This window comes from Pimephales promelas, chromosome 10, assembly GCF_988280905.1.
Source record: "Pimephales promelas chromosome 10, fPimPro1.hap1.1, whole genome shotgun sequence".
NCBI classification, from domain to species: Eukaryota; Metazoa; Chordata; class Actinopteri; order Cypriniformes; family Leuciscidae; genus Pimephales; species Pimephales promelas.
The window spans coordinates 32,132,183-32,144,901 of NC_142778.1; the positions used below are offsets into that span (position 1 = coordinate 32,132,183).

Consider the following 12,719-nt stretch of genomic DNA (forward strand, 5'->3'; position numbering starts at 1 on the left):
CCAGGGACCGGCCTGTGTCAAACTTCAGGCGAACAAAGAAAACCCAGCCCAGCCATTAAGGTATGGCTTGGGAATGACACTGACCTAGGTCTGCCATCCTGTATTGTCCCGCCATCTGCACCGACGTGAACTTTGCCTTTAAATCCTGCCTTCTCAATTAACATGTCCAGCTGGGTGGAGAATTCCGCCAGCTCCCTAATATCATTACTATGGCGGCAGAGTGGGATATTAATATTAAAAAAGTGCCCAGAGCTCTTTCTTGGGCTCCGGGAAGGCCTCTGCTTCTCACGGCGTAATGAGGTGCACATACACAGCGGTGTAATTCTAGACGCCATGCTCTTATTAGGTTCTGTTCAATGGGAGAGGGAGGGGAGAGAGAGCGAGCTAGAAAGAGAGACAGGCAGAGAGGGAGATGTCTCAGACTGTCTTTGTTTGTTATACTCTCACAGATTCTTCTTTGTGCTCCACGGAGACAAAGAGCCATCTCTAGCCTCTCGCACCTTGATCATGGACAAGTGGCTTCCCTCGTGCCTCTATCTCGCACTCTGCCGCCAATGTCACAAACGCTGCCGTTTCCGGCAAGCAAAGTGCGTATCAAAGAAAAACGGCTATCTTTCAAAGCCAGCCTGGTGAGGTCTCTTTTTGATACCGTCCGATTCCATAAGAAGGCCGCTCTGATGCCCGTTTGGTGCAAGTGTACATCTTTAGGTGGGGAAAAAAGGACTGCTTCTTAAAACCAATGAAGTCTTTGAATGTAGTACACCGCAGCTTGGGACAGTTAATCTCCCCCCACGGTTCTGCAGACGGTCGTGGATTTAGGGAGTTGGCATCCTTGCTGACCGGTGCTGTTCGATTAGATAACAGGACCTACTTCTGACGGCATCAATGGTCCACCATGCTGAAATGAAATGGTTCACCCAGCGGTCGCCGTCCAGTCAGCCTATAGCATGATGGGGGAACCGCTTGCCCGTCTGACACACTGCGCTGCCAAGCTGGCGTGGCTCTGCCGAATCCATGCAAAGGCAGCAGCTTGCACCAGATGCTGGGAATTAGCCGGTCCCTGTGACAATCAGAGCTTGTGAGCACCTCTCTCTTCTTGGGACAGATTGTGCGGTGTTGCTGGGGAAGCCAGTATGCTTTATTCAGACCATCTTCGGCATTCTTTCTTCCTATCTTTCTCTGCTTCACGTTTGAAACTGTGGCTCTGTCGGAGCTGTTATTATCGATAATGCTGAGTGGCCCAAAGGACGCCGCCTGGCTTGCTCATTATACTCGGTTAACATGTTGACCAGATCAAGACCCCCTCTGTGCCCTTTTGTTGCCAGAAGAAGTCCATTCACTACTGGAAGACAATGAAGAATATTGACACTGACTTGAATCCATCGAAAGGCATTATTGGATAGAGAGGTGAATCATCTTGATGAGTTTAGCGAAACCGATCAAATTACTGTAGTATCAGGCGCTGATGATTTTGTAGAACAGGCTGTGTGAATTCAGAAAGTATGTGAACCATGCTTCTACGCTTGAAACAAAGTTGCTCTGGCCACAACAGTCGAGCCATGCAGCTGTGCAAACAATAGGACAAAATGTAAGAAAGTTTGATTTGTTTGTCTAATCGCCAGGAGCTAAAGTCAATCTTCCCTTCCTTTAGATATAGACATTTCCCCTTCTTTTTTCCTCCTTTATGTTCATATTCTAGGTTTAATCATTTTTGTTGTTTGTTGATTTTCCAAGACTCTTCACCCTAGCTCACAAATGCATGAAGGTTTTCAAAATAAGCAGTTTGTTAATCTTAAAGGAGTAGTTCCATTTTTTTTAAAAAAAACTTTTGCTGATTATTTACTCAGCCCCATGTCTTTCAAGATGTCCATGTTTTTCTTTCTTCAGTCGAAAAGAAATTAAGGTTTTTGATGAAAACATTACAGGATTTTTCTCCATATAATGCACTTCAATTGACCCCAACCGTTTCAAGGTCCAAATGAGAGTTTCATTGCAGCGTCAAAGGGCTTTAAAAGACACCAGACGATGAATAAGGGTCTTATCTAGCGAACCGATCGGTCATTTCAAGAATGAATAAAAGTTTAGGTTTTATAAGCTCAAATGCTCGCCTTGCTATATTCTGTGATGCGCGTTCGTAACTCTCCTGTTCGAACTCGTTCGTCAAAATGAACAAATCTTTTTGAGTCATTTGGTTCAATCAACGAACGAAGTGAACGAAATGACTCGAAAAAAGATTCACTTCCGACCCCTTTCTATTTAAATACATTTTACTACTAAAGTGATATGACCGCATAATGCCCAAAACCAACATTATGCCACAAATCATGTTGATTAAACTGAACTGAACTGAACCAAGAGAATCCATTTAAATTGTGTTTATTGTTGTCTTACAAATGAATAGATGAAAATGTATTAAAGACTATTTCCAGAGAGCCAAATTCAAAGCGGGTTTGTCTTTTTGGTCCTTTGTGTACAAAATCTTTGCACTGTGTATAGATTTAAGCATGTGCTGTTTTTGTGTCATAGTGGAACTCACATTTGGGGTCCTCATGGGGGAAATAATGTACAACAATGATATCTTTGATCATTGTAAGAAGTCCGGCAGCCCAGGAGCTGTGTTGAGTGTGGTTATCATCAGCCCATTTTCTATCCCCCGTTCTCCACAAACACATACACACACACACACACAAACAGCAAGCACAAATCATTCCCGGCCTGCTCCATCCCATGCGCCAGTGCGGGGCTTCAAAAGCAATTTCAGCTGAAAAATAAGGTGCTTTTCTTCAATTTTCGAGCCATTTGTGCAAGGGTTAGTCTTGTTTACCTAGCCAGTACACTGGTATTTACATACCTCTTTAAAGGGAAAGGAAAAGATGGCCAGTATGATTTATGGACTGCAGCAGAAGCACAATTTTCCATGTTGTGCACCTAATCTAAGAGGCCAGAGAGAAAGGTCGCATCGGCCATACAAATACCAAGGACCCTCTATGGAGAGGGGGAGAGCATATTCAATCCCTCTGAAAAAAAATTCTGTGGACCTTTTAAGGTGTAGGATTATAGAATGCATAAAGCATCGGAGTTTCATATACGGCTTTGAGGTAGATGTGCGACGGAGGAGCCGTGTCGCCATTGGTAAAGATTATTATTATAAGAAGTACACGTGTTCTTGATATATATGAAAGCTAATCTTGTTTGAGTAGCCTGTTATTATATTATTATTCTTTTTTTTATGTCCATTCTGGTATTGTTAAAGTATATACAAAGGATGCAGTTCTCAATATTCCATATAAAAATAACCAAAATATAAGATGATAAAGGTCCACTGTAAAGATTTGTTATCACAACATTTTTTCTTTTGTCAAATCAACTTAAATAATTTATTTAGTTGAGATAACTTATTATTTTGAGTTTCTGATGATAAAAACAATTTGCATTGTATTAACTCACTTTTTCCAGTTCAATCAACTTAACATTTTAAGGCAACCAGATTACTTACTTTTTTCAAGTTAAACCAACAATATTTTGCAGTGTCCGTGCATAACCATTTCATTATGACTTGACATATGCAGATTATAATGCAAAAGAAAAGATTACAGCAGGTTGGCCTTACCAAATGTGTTAATTTCATAATTTACTCGGCTTCATGTTGCTTCCAAACCTGACTTTCTTTGTTCAGTGGAACACAAAAGAAAATGTTTTTTTAAAAAACTGCTTTTATCCACACAATGAAACTCAATGGTGTCCAAAAACGACATCGTCTGTGTTCTGGTTTGGGAATGACATGAGGGTGACAGAATTTTAATTACTGGGTGAACTTTCCCTTTAAAGTGAGAAAGAAAGATGGGAAAGACAATGAAAAAGAGAGCGATGCCCTGTGTCAAGTTCTGATGCTCCATAGTTCTAACCTTTACCCCGTCCCTTCCCTTGGAGGCTACATGCTACCATGGGATTGAAATAGAGAACGAAAGTACATTTAAAAGTACTTAGTGAACATGATACCGCTTTAGGCCTTTCTGTGTATTTATTCATTTCCCATGCAAGCACGCTGTGTGTGAAAGAAAGCTATCTTTCTTTAGCAATGCTTTGGCTTGAATTTGATCTGCTTGGCAGGGGTTGGGGGCAGAGGTTTGTGGGGGGAATGACCTGTACTCAGTCTTTTATGATTTATCAAAATACCAGTCACAAAATGGATGGCATCCCGCCCGAGGCAGTGGTTTCTGAACATGCACAGTTAACAATCAATGGCCGGTCTCTCTAATTTAATATCCATTACAGGCTGACATTCCTTGTGTTGCTCATTAATATTTACTCTGTGGTATTACCATGTGGCATGGACTTAGGTTTCTGTTCCTGGGGAAAAAAAGGGGGGGGGGATGAAACTCATGAAAAGGTCAGAGGAATCACAGAACTGCTGCAACACTCGACAAAATAATAAAGGGCATCACAATCAAGCTATCGTATCGGGACAAGCCACCGGTGGCAAAATGACAGCAATCTCACTTGCATTGAAAAGCCCGGAATAATGTATGCATTATTTCTCATGAAAAGTATTGTTGTTGCTGTAGGCTGTAGGTACTCTATGACATTTTAATGGCTTGATAAAAAACGGTGACAATGAGGATAATTGGAAAAGATTAGCATCTTGACAATTATGATTTAAATGGCTTTGGTTTGGGTAGACACATCGCTAGTGGGAAACACAATCACATTTCTTTCATACTATGTTTTTGCACAGTATCAAAATGCAATATTCACAATATTAATCTGCGCGTTTTTTCTTCCCTTTCAGCACAACTGTACAATATATAACCACTCATTAGCCCCTGTGTCCGCCCTGTACCGACCCACTGATCTCTCTTCGTGTTGAGGAGGATCAAGTTCAGTCCTAATGACGACCCAGAGCTGACCTCGCCAGAGAAAACAAATGGAACCTCAAGGTGATGTTTCAATCCAGCTAACCACTTGGGTGTCCCAGGGAGGCATGAACAGATGTAGCTCTAAGGATGGGAAAGGGGTGAGGTGCAGGTCAAGGTTGCCATACGCCAAGGTTAGGGTCAGATAAGCACGGCTGGCTTGGGGTCTTCACATGCCCAAAGGCCAAAAAGGGGAGGGAGATATTGCAGGAACTGTGGATCAAGTGTTGGTCCTCGGAGACTGGGTGGGGGCATTTGCTGTCATCTGTGAAGCTTCAGAGTAGCAATTCTCAGGGTCAGGGTTTAAAGACACAGGATGCTAATTTGAAGATGCGTAGCTAGCTGTTGTTTTCAAATGATAACTTGTGCACTGATTCATTTGGCTCTGTTTCAAAAGACAATTGCATCCAATGTTTTGATTATAACGCTACCTTGTATTTGACTTTGCATGCTCATTAAGATTTTAAGATTAAGATTAAGAGGTGCATTAGTTAATACATCACTATGTTTTATGATATAAGAAAAGTCAAAACGTACCTGCAAACAGTTGTTATGGCACTTTAACTGACGGAAATCTAAGTCTTGACTGAAGAAAAACATGGATGTGATGGTGCAATTAAAAGATACACGTATGTATCTTTAGACGGTAAAACATCAGTTGGAGATGTCGGTCCCAGGGTGTTTCTACGGAATATATTAACTCCATGCATTCTTATTTTGACTTAATTAATAAGATGGCTTAAGTGATTTATTTGATTTTCCATGCCTGGATGTTGCAGTAATAATGTACCGGGAAAGTGTGAAGAATTCAGCCCTGGAATAAAACCGCAATTAATGTCATCCTCGGTAAGAGGAAGACTAATAAGGAGCCTCTCATTCCGCAACAGGTCCAATCAAATGTAAATGTATTCTGTCAGGTTGTGTCTCCATTAATTAGAATGAGCTAGTTGTTTGTTAAACTCCTTTAGCACCACTGGCTGTCACTTCTTAGGTAATTTACTCCTTATTTCGGCACAGTGGTGCCCATTTTGTAACATTTTAGCCTGTTAATAACAAACCTAGGTGAAAGCACCTCTGTAATAGAGATAAAATGGTATAATAAACACATGTTAGCATGGCTACGGTGCACATTTCTGAGGTGTGCCTCCTCTGCAGTTGACAATGTGAAAGAGATTCATTGCACTCTTCGTTAAATTGAACGAAGCCGCCATGTAATTTTTTTCTCCTATGGTTTACTTACAGTATAATGAGCAAAAACTTTAGCTTAATCTTGAGTCATGCTACACAATTATGCTTTAAGATAAATTCAAGAAATGATTGTAGTTTCAGCAGGAAACTGCAGATTCCTTGTTGGTCTGTAACACTAACATAAACATAGCAAAAATACTAAATATTTAATGGAGATGGAGATACTGGAAACTCATTGAATTTCTCTCACATTAACATGATATGCAACGGAAAACCAGAACTAGAATAGACAGGCTGCTGGATGTTATCTACAGTATAGACCCATCTGAAAACTGCGGTGCATACTTCTTGACTTGTCACTCTAGATGTGATTGCAAAGTATTATTCTTTTGTCTATATAAGATTTCTGTTGAACATTGATGGGTTTATAACTGTGACCTTAACAGTAACGGATCATATCTTACAAAATCACAACAGGGAGTTCTATAATTGTCAGTCAGTGATTTCTTGTGTTTAAACAGTTTCTGATACCTTCTTTTACATAAATCATTTAGAAATCATATCCCCTGGCATACCCCCATACCTCCACAGACAAGACTTGAATTTGTTTTGGGCTCTTTTAACTGAAAGCAACTTGTTTTGTCTCAAGATGCACACCAGTAATGTTTAAAGAAAGGTTAAAAAATTTACTTAAATGACACAATTTAAATAAGGCTTAATCTTAGTCTAAGCCCTGTCTATGAAACCAGGCCTTAACATTAATATTTTTTTTTTATTTATACACTGTAAGAAACATGATATACTGTATGATAAATAAGTTATGTTTTTGCATTGTTTTAACTCATCAGAATACGTTAAGCCATTTTCAACTATTTTATAAGTAGATTCAACTCATTTAAAAAAAAAAATCAGTTTATTGCAATTTAAGTGGAAATGACTTAAACATCCAAATTGTACTTAAAGGAGTAGTTCACTTTAAAAAAAAAAAACACTTTTACTGATAATTTAGTCAGCCCTATGTCATCCAAGATGTCTTTCTTTCTTCAGTCGAAAAGAAATGAAGGTTTTTGATGAAAACATTCCAGGATTTTTCTCCATATAATGGACTTCAGTGGGAACCAAACGGTTCAACGTCCAAAAGACAGTTTCAGTGCAAACTGTTCAAAGGGCTTTAAACGATTCCAGGCGATGAATAAGGGTCTTATCAAGTGAAACGATCGCTCATTTAATAAATATACAAAGTTTAAGTTTTATTACCACAAATGCTCGCCTTGCTCTGTTCTGTGAACTCGTTCATCAAAATGAACCAATCTTTTTCTGTTTGCAGTTTGCACTGAAACTGTCTTCTGGACCTTGAACCGTTTGGTTACCAGTAAAGTGCATTATATGGAGAAAATCCTGGAAAGTTTTCATCAAAAATCTTCATTTCTTTTCGACTGAAGAAAGAATGACATTGACATCTTGGATGACAAGGGGGTGAGTAAATTATCAGCAAAAGTTTTTTTTTTTTTTAACGTGAACTAGTCCTTTAAGGTAGCAAATATGTGTTATTGATATTATTTATAAGAACATAAGTCAGATACAAGGTATTGTAAGCTGTAATACTTTAGCAAAAATAACATCTTAGTGCAACTAAACATTCAGTGGTTACACTTTGCCACTTTGGTGGAGATCGGCTGTAGTTTAGAGGAAGACTCATTTAAGAGAAAGACCGACCACTGTGTTTGGGTTCACTAATCATGTGATTAAAAACTTGTGAGGCAATAACAACTAGGGTTTAAATAAAAGAGAAAAAAATAGAGCACGGTATCATTAGCACCAGCAATAAAGAAAGGCCGACACAAACCTGGAGCGAGAAAGAGAGCGAGAGAGAGAACGTGCTCTTTCAAAGGTCAGTCCTTCTTTGTAGTCAATAATTGACATTTAAACGTGCGTTTCAGACGTCACTGATAATGTTAGGCGAGATAATGGGGGAGAGCTGCTTACACTGCCACGTAATTATGAGCAAAATGAGATGCAAAAATGCAAATGGCTTTGAGCCCACTCCAGCCCTCCTTTTGTCCGGCACGATGACGGTTGTGCTGGATGATAGATACCACGCCGGCGGTGGCAGACTGCACCGTGACATGTGGGAGTGGAAGCAAGCAGGGAACAGAATTAGGGCAACATCACCACACTCCTCCTTAAAAAAAAAAAAAAAAAAAAAAAGCATGCTCGCACATGCACAAACACACACAAACACGACGAATTCACCAACGCCACGGCGAATGTCTGTGTGAACGCTCACCAGCACGCCACTTTACAGATGACTAATTGTTACAGGCTGAAAAGCCTTGGAGTCAATTTATGATTTGTGAAAACGCCAAACTGTGAGAGTGTGGAAAGCTGTGGGGAGTCAAAATCAGCGATATCCTTCTCATCTTGATTATGCATACAGCTACTGTAAACAGACTATATGGTGACCTCATGTGCAACCAACACATAAGCAGAACGCAGAATTATGCAGAGGGAAGAAGTTCCTCCCGTGACATCAGGTCACCGGCGGGGTCAGACAGTGGGATATGGGCGGCTGTGTGCTAAGCACAGTGCAGTGGTCAGATGCCCTGGTCACGCTAATTGGCGTATGAGGCAGACCTGCACGGGACGGGGGCCAGAAAAACACAAAGCGCAGGGAATACAAATAGTGTTTGGAGAAAACTTTTCGAGTTGGGGAAAGAATCCCTGACGTCTGCATTCAGTTTTCAAGGCTTTTGAGCAGGATAATGGCAACATTTTAAGCGATTATGCAAAGTAATATTATGACACGAGGTTTTGCTCGAAAGCACGGGGCGCGTAAATATTTATGGCTTGACCAAGTTTTTAATCAAGCTGCGTGGTGTTAAACACCTGAAAAATACAATGAAATAACATAATTTTCCCGCATCACTGCAGGTTGTTTAGGCGGCCAGTGTCCTCAGACACAATAAAAATGGTAATGAGCTTCCTTTCTCCAGATGAGGCGTGTAAACCCGCCGCCTCCCGGCATATGTTTTGATAACATAAATCACCTTAGATCAAGTATGCCCTAAAACATATTGCCTTGACCCCCTACCCGGCCCGCCAGACCTCTCCCACCCTTCCATTTTGGGTAGGTAACGGAGTGGCACAGACTGGCTGTAAGCAGTCATGCTGTTTGTTAGCGGCAATTAATTTCTCTGCTGCTTTTGCTCTATTCAGCTAGAAGCTTTTGTGCTTTAAATCCTGCGCCTCTAAGCCTCCCCTCTTGTTAAAAGGGGGGGGGGGGGGGGAAGTGAGTGAGAGATGAGAGAAAGTGAGGTGGGGGACAGAGAGAGAGGAGGAGTGTGAAGCAGGTAGTGAAAGAAAAGGCACACAGTAAGCTAAGGATGACAGATTATCTTGGTCCAGTTAAGCATGTAATTGCTTAAATTAGTTAAAATCCTTTCAAATATCTTCTTTGCACCTCATCTCACTACTTCTTAGACTCAAATATTTGACAATGGAAGAAGATCAACTGAAATACGAATCTCCATTAATTGCCAACCAACCACCAAGACAGACATTCCTCTTCCAGAAGGCCATTTTCAGAGGATTTGTGAAGTGTTTGACACCCGTTTTTTTTTCCCCTCTTTCTCTGCCATAATGGACTGAACTGTGTCTATGGCTAAGCATATCCATTAACTCGGTTCTTTTGTGTATAATATGCACTAAACCGTCGTGCTACCTTCAACTTTTAACTTAAAGTTTCCAATGTTTATTTTCTCAACAGAACAACACCCGTCTGTAATCTCCCATGACTCCGCCATGATCAGGGCCGACGTGCATCGACTCTGACGAGAGCGGCGTGCGGGAAACAGATTGGACGGAAGTGATCGGAGATGTTTGTGATGGAGTAACAGAATGGATGTGCCTTAATTCCTGAGACTGGGAGATTGTGATGGAGAGTGACAGACACAGCAGTCCGCACAAGGATCTGGAGATTGTGTGCACAGCTTCTGCCAAGCCTTTACACATAGCCACTGTTGCTCTAGGTCCGTGTGGATGGATGCCCACCCCGTGGAGGAGGGGCTTCCTCGTGCCAGTTTAACTGGGAGCTGTTAGGTAAAAGAGAGCAATTGACTTTCACCGTAACACTTTACAATAAGGCTCATTAGTTAACTACTTGAGGTAACATGACAGTTTTACAGTTTTTATTAATCTTAGTTCATACACTTTAAAAAATGCTGGGTTGTTTCAACCCAAATTTGGGTCAAATGTGGACAAACCCAAATGTTGGGTTAAAAATGCAATTTAAAAAAATACGGTTGAAAGTGAAAGTTGAAGTTGGGTTCAAATTTGAAATTACATTTTTCAACTCAACATTTGGGTTTGTCCATATTTGACCCAAATTTGTGTGTGATAATTAGATACATGACATTGTAGAAGTTGACATTACATTAAGGTTCATTAGTTAACATTACATTCTAAAAAATGGTGGGTTGTTTCAACCCAAATTTGGGTCAAATATGGACAAACCCAAATGTTGGGTTAAAAATGTATTTTTAAAATTTTAACCTAACTTCAACTTTCAACTGTCTCAAATTTAATTACATTTTTAATCCAACATTTTTGTCCATATTCGACCCAAACAACCCAGCATTTTTAGAGTGTAGTTACTGTATTAACTAACAATGAGCAATACATTTGTTCGTTTATTTTTTATAAATGTTAGTAAATAAAAATAAAGCTGTTCATTGTTTGTATATGTTAATTCACAGTACTAATGTTAACAAATGCAATCTTTGATTTTAATAATGTATTAGTAAATGTTGAAATGAAAACACTTTAAACAATGCTGGGTTGTTTCAACCCAAATTTGGGTAAAATATGGAAAACCCAAATGTTGGGTTAAAAATGCCATTTCAACTTTCACTTTCAACTGTATTTTTTTTTTAAATTGCATTTTAACCCAACATTTGGGTTTGTCCATATTTGACCAAATTTGGGTTGAAACAACCCAGCATTTTTAGAGTGCATGGTTTAGGTTTTTACTTTTACCTTATTTACTTTCATCAAATTAAATATATACGTAAGTAAAAAAAAAACTAAAAATCTAAAACCACTGTTTCAGGTAATGGTCAGCAGATGCAACGGCTGTCCAGCGATTGAGATTACCTGACAACGGTGATGAAAACGAACACACTTGACTGCGAATAAAAAGGTAACAGTGATGAATGTCATGAGGTGGGAGGGGGAAGGTTTCGAGTTTCGCCAGGTGTATTTGGGCCTTGCCAAATGCCACCTTCGGAGCAGAGAGAGTGAGCTGTTTTGCCGCCCGCCCAATGAATGCTAATGAGAGCATGTGTGTGTGTGTGTCTAAATGTTATTCACACCGGATCAAACTAAGCCTACAAAGAGGTGCAAAAGCGAGGCTGGCAGACTACCAAACCAAAACACCCTGGAAGCACGTCAATACATTACATTTACTTAACACATGTAGCAGTGGAAAGTGTGTCAGCCACAATAACCATCAGCGCATAATGGCTTTTTTTTTTAGTTTTATGTTCAATTGCATCATAAACTGCAAAGCTAGCAGTGGCTGCTCTTTTTCACATGATTGGAATTATTGAAACATGCCAAGGTTTACACGGTACACCAAACGCGGCACATTGTGTTTTATTTTTTATTTTAGTATTGGCTGAAAGTTGGTCTTTAAAAAAAAAAGCGGTCCTTTTGTTCCCGTAAAGTTAAGCGAACTGAAAGATCCCAAATTTTGCTGTCACCTTCTCGCACACCTCCTAAATTGATATAATTTGCTTTTGAAGAAGTGGGTGGAATGAAGAGTATGTGTGGTTTGCCTGAAGTTTTCCTACAGATTTTTTTTTAAATTCATTTATTTAATTCGTTCTTCAGCAAATGAAGGCCGGTGCTGTTTGTAAGAATTTCTCATAACTTTTTTTTTTTTTTTTTTTTTTAAAGGTGGTCATGTGTCTTGTCCTATCCATTGTTTTCAATGTCATTCAATGCAGAATTGCTATGCACAGGATCTGGATGAGAGAAATGTATTCTGAATAGGAGTCATCTGATTGGCTGACAGTTGACAACCTGACAAGGTCATTGGATGTACAAGCTCTCATTAAAAAAAAAAAAAATAGTCATTTTAGCAGGGCTGGGGTTAGTTGGGTCTATCAGGACTGTCAATCAATTAATGACAATTATTGAGCAAGGACACCCAGGGGAGGTGAGAGGGAGAATGAGAATGATAGTGGCAGGAAAGAACAGAGAGCAGGATAAATTAAGGAGATTGGAAAATAATGACGGAAACCCCAAGGATGATCAGGCCACACATGTAGATATTATTCATTAGAGTTTCAATTTTAGTTTTGTGAACCGATTTACACCATTTGATTGATTTTGTATCATTTCTATTGTCTGATGTTACAGTACAATCCTGTGAAACACTTAAATCAAAGAGTGATTAATTTGCGTCAGAATCATATCAAATATACTGTATTAGTAACTACAGCGATGCCAGTGTTTCTTTTGAACTAGCACTGATAGTAGGTTAAGTGATTTAAACAGAGGGCTCACATATTTCAGTATGAAAGGAATACCTTTTGATTAATGAGAGGGCCTGCACGG

At 39.8% G+C, this 12,719-nt stretch overlaps 1 long non-coding RNA gene across 1 annotated transcript in view; it reads left to right on the forward strand.

Annotated features, from left to right (window-relative positions):
• The window catches only part of LOC148977445 (uncharacterized), a 78,111-nt gene extending 66,670 nt beyond the window's left edge, over positions 1-11,441 (forward strand). The window contains exons 3-5 of the long non-coding RNA XR_016145396.1: positions 4,790-4,937; positions 9,868-10,199; positions 11,209-11,441. This is a non-coding gene — a long non-coding RNA (uncharacterized LOC148977445). The remainder of the gene's footprint in view (positions 1-4,789; positions 4,938-9,867; positions 10,200-11,208) is intronic.
• Positions 11,442-12,719: the final 1,278 nt, after the last annotated feature.